At 38.7% G+C, this 9,036-nt stretch overlaps 1 protein-coding gene across 7 annotated transcripts in view; it reads right to left on the minus strand.

Moving 5' to 3' along the window:
- Nucleotides 1-3,251: 3,251 nt before the first annotated feature.
- Nucleotides 3,252-9,036, minus strand: part of ZNF207 (zinc finger protein 207) — a 16,410-nt gene continuing 10,625 nt past the window's right edge. For all 7 annotated transcript variants that reach the window (XM_010721550.3, XM_010721552.3, XM_010721548.3 and 4 more), the window contains one exon: nucleotides 3,252-8,880. The gene's annotated coding sequence lies outside the window, so the exon portion shown is untranslated. The remainder of the gene's footprint in view (nucleotides 8,881-9,036) is intronic.

The following is a 9,036-nucleotide window of genomic DNA, read 5'->3' on the forward strand; positions in this document are numbered from 1 at the left end:
CTGTTAGAGTTCTATATTAAACTTCCCTTAGAAGTGCTTGCACATATTACCTAATCCACAAGCGTAGTTAAAATCATTAGAGACCTTCAAAAGATTATCTAGATATTCACTCACTACTGAGCACAGCAGTAGGTAACAAAGATACAGTGACATTTCAGCGATCAAAATTCCCTTTGTATTTAAGTGGTATCATTTGAACATATTATTTCAAATAGGAACATCAGGTACTTACAGATTAAACTAACCTGTACTGGCAGTGCTGTAGGATATTTCTTCTCTACCAGTAAGTAGCAAATGCTGAAATTCTGCTGCTAGTTGACAAAAACACAAATTGTATTAAACCAAGGAGTTTAACCCGTAATTTAGTTTTTCAATTAAAAAAAGCTGCCAAACTTCAATTACTATAATTTGTCACTTAGGAAAAGCATATGAAGTGAAGGCAACTATAAAATTACTTTCAATTTGCCTTTACATTTCTGTTATTTTGATACACAAGCCAGAAGTTTAACAAGGTAACCCCATTGCCTAACACAAATAGAAAGGAAATCACAATACTTACATTGCCAGGGTCCTTCATTAAATACTCTCATAAAGTGTTTTCTTATTCTAGACTTTACAAATGAAAGAGCAAAATGTATTTTCTTCGACTAGAAGCTAAAGAAGTCAGTGCTTGCACGTACCACACACTTCTACAACACAATGGGGGGACAAAGAGAAAGAAAGAAGCTTTGCATGACATCTTTATTTCAAAGCATTATATACTTCCCTAAGTTGGGACACTGGAACAGTTTCCATGGTTGTATGGCATAGTTTTTGGGTAGTTCTAAGTTGCCACCAGCCAAAACCATTTATAGATACTGATTACTTAAGGCAGCAGAAGCTGAAATTCAACCTACCCTCTTTAAAAAGAACCTGGGAATGTGGTTAAGATGTAGGGAAGATTTAAGATAATTTGAGGCACGAGAAACCTGGATCTGGTGTAAGGCAGTCACCTAACATACACTGTAATGCCAACATGTGGATCATTTGCTTGTGCTTAACATGTTACTTGCACTCAATCTCTATGTTTTCTCAGAATGTTTCAACTTCCCTGAGAAACATGAGCAGTAAGGTATGCTCAGGACTTATCTGCAGAGAAGTTTAGTTCATCGTTATGGAAGTGGCAGTGCTGCTGACTGGTACTACTGCAGGTGAGCCTAAAGCAATAGAACAAGTCAGCATAAACTTGTTCAGAAGGGACAAGGTGTGTTATTACTCACAACAGAGGTCCGATGTATAAATGTAAGTCCTCACCGACAGCCAGCACAGACTCATCAGGACGCTGAGAACAAAGGACTGAAGGACACCACCCAGGAGCACACAGCTCAGGACGGGATGTGGCTGGCTGCAGAGGCGGCACGCCGAGGTGCCTGGCTCCCTCACACCTCCCAAGAACTTCCACAGAGCAAAAGAGCATTCACTATACAACAGAATCTCTGAATTCTGTACTAGAATTGTATTTTCTTCCAGTAGAGCCTGAGTAAAAATCTGCATTCTCTGATAATCAAAAGATTGCATAAAGCTGCTGTTCAAAGGAGAATACAAGAAAATTATCAGAAAGTTTTTTCAGAACTTCCCAAACAAATCAGCTCTATACATTACACTTCAGCCACTCAATGAACACTTCATCCCTTTCAGGGCTGCCTCTGAGACTTCTCACTCCCAAACTCCTGTTTACCTCACTTAGTTCTGATTGAAAATCACAGCAGTCACTATCACTGCATTTCTGAAGCAAATGCCAGCACCTCACTGGCAATGCTGTCTTGACTGCAGGTACATATGTACTTTTAAAAGGTAAGTTTGGAGATAGCCTGCCCTCGGAGTACTAAGGGTCATAGCAGTTACCAGGCATGGCACAGAACAGTTCTGAAGCCAAACAACTCCTGCTGTGCTATGTACTTTTCTACATCTCTCCTTCACTCCTCAGCACCAGTGGTTTAAAATTCTCTCAGTTTAGCAGAATTTCAGTCATTCCTAACATTTAAGAAGAGTCACGTAGCTCTCCACAATCTTAAAAACCAAGCTCTCCAAAACCTGCTTCCACTACTGCCTATGGAAGTCAATTCACTAAAATATGAGTCATTAGAAATGAAATTCCACAGTGCATTATACACAGTGCTTTATGACACTGCTGCAATACTGACAGGCACGCACTGGACTGCCAGTAAAAACACTACCAACCTTCCACATCAATAAATTCCATTTACAGTATAAGTTTCTTTTGGTACTACCCTCCTTAGATCCACGAGGCAGGAAGGAGGTCACCAACAGAGATCCACCAAAAGAACAAGATGTGAACCCTTTGCAATCAATGGGAACTTTTCAGATTGTCTTAAAGAGACAACAGGGCAGCTACTCTGATAGCTGAGCAGACACTTGCACCTTTTCAGCATAGAGCCATCATGCCATCCTTTGGACTAGAAAGACAGCAGTACTCTGCACACATACCTTTTAGGACGAGGCACAAAGCAAACGGAAAATGCACATCATTAGTTGCTGTAAATTTAAGCACAAACATTAGTCTGTGGTAAAAGGTCAGAGTAACACGGATATAGCCTGCTAAAACCACCAATACCCAAACAGGGAACAGAAAAGGTCCTGTCCAATCCATAGAGACTTACAGAAAAGGACAGTGATATAAAGGGTAGAAGCAAAGAATGTTTGAACAACAGGAAAAACCTGGAGCAAAAAGCCTTAATTCATAAGGTATTGTCACAGAATAGCAGTACATGGAATTAACCTGGAGTCAAATGCATCTTTCTTGAAATTTTCCAAAAGCTTCAAGAAAAAAAAAATCCATAGCACTGTGATGCTATGAAGTGTCACGCGGTGTGTGAAATCGTGCAAAAAATACAAGGAAATGGCTCATCTGCTCTGAAGTATCAGTACACACAGCTTGATCAACAACAAGGGAGACAGGAACTGCATCCCTGACACATACTTTCCATGAACATGTAAACCTACTTAGCTCCAATAAAAACAGAAGTTTGCTTTGAGAATGTTCAGCTCTCACCAGAATATCAATGTACTGAAGTAGCCCAAGCGTGGATTTAAGTAAGGCATTTAATTACAGACAATGAAGAACTTGAGTGAAGTTCAGCTACGTTTGTGATACAAGCTAAATACAAGTAGCTGCATAAAAACTGCCCCATGCTGCATCATTCTCAAATGAAAACTGATGACAAAATTCAACACAATGCATCCAAAATTTGTTTTTTTTCATCTGGAGTCTTTCAGAAATTCAGCTACTTAAAGAAGTACAAGTCATGCTCAATATTTAGTTAAATGGCTTCTTTAGATAGTCTGGGGAAATGAGAACTAAGCCAAATGCTCCTAGAGACTGAATAAGTGAAATAATGACCAGTTGAGGCAGTGTATCTTAAATCACTGTTCTTAAGTGTAGCACCACAGTAAGGAAATCAGTAATTACTCTGAAACAGTGAGCAGAGGACATGTCAACTTTCCAGTCAGAGGCTACTTGGGCCCCCCATGAGAAATCCACTCCTTATCCTCCAATGCATCTTACTGAAAATCTCCAAGTGCATCATTACTGATCACGCTCTTGAAGAAATGAAAAACACATTGTGCTCCACAAAAAATTAAGAACTTCCTTGGACAAAACCTGCTCTTCTGAAGCTCTCTTTAAGCCACCTCAAGCATTCAAAATCAGCGTACTCCAAGTGAGCAGCACCAGTAAAGGTCGTTTTTCTTCACAAAGGGTGGAAGTTTTTGCCAGCTATTCTGCAAAAGTAGTAAATTCAGATAGCCATAACCTTCAGCAAATTTTGGATACACAACAAGCCCACATGGTTTCAAGAAAGTAAGATGATTTTTTTCCAGTACACTGATGCAACAAATAACTGTGAAGTTCGGTGTATTTAAGTGATCAATGAAAAGGTTTTCATGAAAGTGACAAACTGAAAGAATTCAGCTTTCTTTACTCATTCTTCTATCGACTGGAATCTCTAGTTCTTCACAGGGCACCACATTAACACTTGTTGTGGTGCAGCTTACAAATACAGCAGTTAATGTCCTCCTCCATAGCAACTGTAATTTAGGCTGCAAGTCTGTGTGACAAGGAATGTCACTTCTTAGTTAAAGCCTAAGTATTTCAAGCACTTTGTTAAATACACCCTCCCAGAAGGAAAATTAGTAATTAATCTGTAGTTTTTGAACCAGCAGCATGTATAAAAAGTCACATTATCAAAAGCAGAACAAATACAGCACAAATAAAACACAGGGGAGGGGGGCAGGGGTACAGTGTGGCTGAAGGACTCCCTGACCAGTCACAAAGGAAATGTTCCTTAAGTGAAACAGTACCCAAACCTTTCAAAACATGTTCCCTCCCCCTGAGACTCTTAAAAAAAACAGTGATAATAAAAAGATAAATATTAATATAGAGCCCATCTACCAAAAGAGAATTAAAAACCTAAATTAAAATAAAAGTAGGGGCCTTCACCAAACTTGCTGCAAGTTTGGGGACATAAATATCCAACAGCCATAAAGCTGTGAAAGCCCCCAGAACGAATAAAATAAATCCCACTTGCCTCAGACTGAACAGGGCAACACTGAGACTCTGCCTCAGCCTGTCCTATGGCAGGGCTATAGGAAGAAGAAAAATTGGAGTTTTAGAAAAAACATGACCCAATTAAGTGAAAGACATGCATTCAAAGTTAACAAAATTCCAGTGATCAAGCAAACCAAAGGAAATGACTGCTATATCACCTATTTTGGTAGGCCCACACAAACTGTTTGTAGCTATTTGTCACTTGGACAGTTTGTTTTGTTTTGTAACTTGATCAGTGGAACAAAAGCCAATTGTTTTGGGGCAGTTCTCCCCTAACTGACAGTACTTAGTGCTCCAGTTCACCAAAAGAAGAGGGAAAGATTCCATCAGCCACTGAATGTGTTCACACTCACCTTAATTTTTCATGTAGAAGCTAGACCAGTACAATTATTAAGACATTCACTATTATTTTTAAATAGTATTAATTTTTAAATTGCAGCCCAGACCAGTTATCAGTCTCAGTTTAACTGAAGAGCCATAATGCCCTTCTTACTGTTTAGAAAACTGAGTATTGAATTTTTCATCTCATATTCTGAATGGTTTGATTCTGTAAAGTAACTCCAGGTTACAGATTCAATTTTAGCCAAGCTTTAAGAAAGCAAGTGACATAGCTGTATTTAGGTATCATTCAATAAGTCCATATGGAAAACAATAGCAGAAACCATAGAAGGCAGATGCAGCTGAATGTCTTTCTAGAAGCTTGCTTTTGTTCTCTTATGCATGCACAGAGCAAGGAACAATAATCCACTGAAATTATTACATATACATCCCAGCCTCAAATGTATTATCAGCACCTAAAAATCTCATCTCTAGCAGGAAAAAAAAAAACAAAACAAACTCCAAACATTTTACAAAATAAAGACTTTCTGGTCCATACATACAAGAAAAATTTTCAAGGATTTATTTAAAGCAGACTTTGGCAAAGTAGAAAGATATCCTAAGGACAGAAGAAAACTATCCCAGCAAGCCTTCTGATGAGCTACTCTGAACTCCTCTGAGATTTCCTCGTGTCAGTATCAGACATCCAGCTCTAAAATTCAGCAAATATAACAAGATAAGCCTCTCTCTCATAATGGCATTGAGAGACCATGCATAAACAGTTCAGAACTTCAAGATATTCATATCTTGCTTTAACATCTTTTACATCTTTTCCCCACTCAGAGCTTTTTTTTCTTTTTCAATTCAACACTGGCATTGTGTTCAAATTTAAATGAAGATTTTGACCCAAAGCCAACTGCAGCATCTCGTTTTACTATGAGAGCTGCGACAAGTTCAGACAACAATGAAAAAACAAAGCTTCTGCCTATAATTCTATCATTACGGTTCCATAACACAAAATATGTAGTCCTGAGCACTGCTGCAATCTCCTTCCAGGGAAAGATGAACTAAAGCAAAAAAAACTGCATGCTTGCACTGTATCAGCAATTTTGCATGCACAGCTAGGTTGTAACTCTGTACTGTAAAAAGTTTTAAGCAATTTTATAAGCAATTATTCAAAGTTGTTTTACCCTTTTTGGGAAGGGCACCATAAATCCAACTCTCTGAACGTTAAGAAGCAGTATCCAAAGAAATGAAGGCAGGGACCAACAGACAACATACGCACAGAAGTACCTGCCTGTTTTCAAAGAGTACACGAGAGACACAACAGTAACTACAGACAGCTACATTGCAGCTCTTACAGCACAGAAAGGACAGGAGCAAAGGGAGTATCCAAGGGAAAGATCACAAAGAAAAAAAAACAACTTTCAACTGCTTGTTGCATATTGTTAGAGTACAACATGAGTAATAGGTGGCAGAGCTTAGCTGAGGGTTTTAACAACATTACTACTAAGGAAAGCTCCATTTTAAGATGTCCACACTCTAAGCCTAGGTACTATTAGCTACAGAACGATGCTATTATTGGAAAAATCACACATTTATTAATTGATGGGGGGAACCCCTGGTGAAGAAAGCTTGCAGAATAGGGTACGTTCACAGTACATGCAGTACTCTTCTCAACTACATTCCCAGGAAAAGTAGGAATCTGAAAATCACACCAATGGGTTACAGAAAGACACCAAAGGAAGAAGGCATTTGCTTTACTAGGGGCAGGAAGGCTAAGCATTCTTACAACAGCAACACGACCTTCACTTCAGAAAAAAGCAAGAATTTCAACAGCAACACGACCTTCAGAAAAAAGCAAGAATTTGCAAAGTTCTAAAAGCAGAAGTTAAAATCAACATAAGAATTCTATGTGTAACATTACAAAAGGGATAAATAACAGACAATAAAGATCTCTCTAGTGCTTTGCTCCAGTTATCCTTATGAGATAAACAGAAGAAAACCAAGTAGTAAACTAAAGTAAATCAGAATATAAAAGTACTGTCTAAGCGTAAGTTCTGTTAGACTTATGTATAAAGCAAGATGAAAAGCTAACAGAAGATCAGACATCAAGGCCCACTCAGCACATCTGCAAGCCAAATGCTGCACATCTGACAGGTGAGCGGCAGGCAGCAGTGATCAGAGAGAACTGCTTCTCAACAGAGGCTTGGAGTTATGGGCTGAAAACAACGCTTCAGAAAAAGCATGACAATTCCTCATGGTTACACAAAGGCCATTAGTTGACATCAGAGTGTGCTGGATGTGTCAGTGCCCTTCTGGTGTATTCTGAGACCCAAAAAATGTGATGCTAAGAGACAACGTAGTATTTTAACCACACTGCACTTCTGAATGACTACAGGAAGCACTCATTAAAGCCAGGTGGAGTACTTAAGTTTAGATAAAAATCCCTCAAGTCTTTCAAGTAAAAAAGCCACAATGCTCAGTATTGAGTGGGAAAAAAAATATCCATCAACAATAAAAACACAGTGGAACTTACACTGACACAAAAATGCTGACATTCCTTCTAGCACACCCTAACAGAGACAACCCCACAAATTAAACTGCACAGATAAGGCTTGAGGCTGGAACATGTATTTAAAGTTGACCTGCAAATGAAAAATTCACTACTCTCTTTCTACTTGTTGCGAAGAGACCAGGAACATTCCTCTCACTTCTCTTCCCTCCAAAACATCTCCCTCTGCCTTCTCCTTCTCATCAGAAACACAAAACGCTAACACAGCCATGTCAGACATGCAGAGAACTACAATCTCGGTGGTCTTCCATAATTTTACTCGTGAACAGATAAATAATCCTTATGGATAAGACTTCTCTTTTATAACTGTAAATAGGAGCACTGATGAGGAGGCCTCTTCCATTAACTGCCTCAAGAAACTTGTGTTGTATCAGATCAGAGCACAGAATGGACAGTTCATCCCAAGGAATGATGAAATTTGAAGTTCTGAGTACTGTGGAAGTGAAAATACAGCACACAACATTATTCTAGGCCCCTCTGTCTCCTTCACACACCCTGAGATGAAGTTCTTTTTTCTCTTTTGCAGGTCAACTTCAATACAGAAACTGGAAGTCACTCACCCATGTGACATGCACCTAAGCTTCTAGAAATCTCCTTCTAAAAGGCTCTTAAAATGGGGATCCTTTTGCACATTAAAGAGAATCAGATGAAGAAAGACCTAAAGGACACGTCTGGCACTAGGATGCACCTTGCAGCAACTGCTTTTACATCCTGCAAGCAAATGCCAGGACTAGAAATCATTTAAAATTTACTGAGGACAAGAAAGCACAACTAAAGAAATATATGCCATTGGGAGAAATTACAACCAAGATCTAAGATGTGCCTCCTGCACTCTCATTTTTCAAGAGTCAGTTAATAAGTGTACAGGTCTTGCCTACTCAGACGTGCACCTAAACAACTTAAAGTTTTGTAACAACAAATTCAGCTTTTATCAAAACAGCACCAGTGTGTTCAGTACACCAACAGCTACCATGGCATGCATCTGTACAAACCTTTCAGGCAGTTGTCCGCAGCTGGTCATGAATAAAAAGGCATATAAATTTTTATCTTCTTTTATTACAATGAAGTTTATAACAGTACAGAAAAGTCACACGACCTTAGTGGGTCAGTTTACTTAAACCCTGAAACAGGAGGAATTCTAAATACATTAAATATCGTTACATGTTCAGACTTAAATGTACAAGTAGTTGGGAACAGTTACAGCCCTCACCAAACTATGTTGGGGACACGAAGTCCAACAGCACCTGAAGTGCTGTGAAGGCATCATTTCACAAATAGCAACATAATGTTACAGAACTTGCCTTTAAGGTGGTATGTTCATGTAATTCCAGCGCCTTCACAATTTAACGAACCATATTTACTATACTTCACTTCTAAAAACCTAGATGAAACATGAAAAAGAAGCCATACAGTATAAATTGCAACATCAGGAAAAGCTCCTGTTAATATTCCAAATAAATTTTCCCATGTAAAATAAGAATGTCCAATAGTTCCTAGTTGCCTTGCATGTGGGGAAGATACTTTTTTTTTTTTTTTT

This window comes from Meleagris gallopavo, chromosome 20, assembly GCF_000146605.3.
Source record: "Meleagris gallopavo isolate NT-WF06-2002-E0010 breed Aviagen turkey brand Nicholas breeding stock chromosome 20, Turkey_5.1, whole genome shotgun sequence".
NCBI lineage: Eukaryota > Metazoa > Chordata > Aves > Galliformes > Phasianidae > Meleagris > Meleagris gallopavo.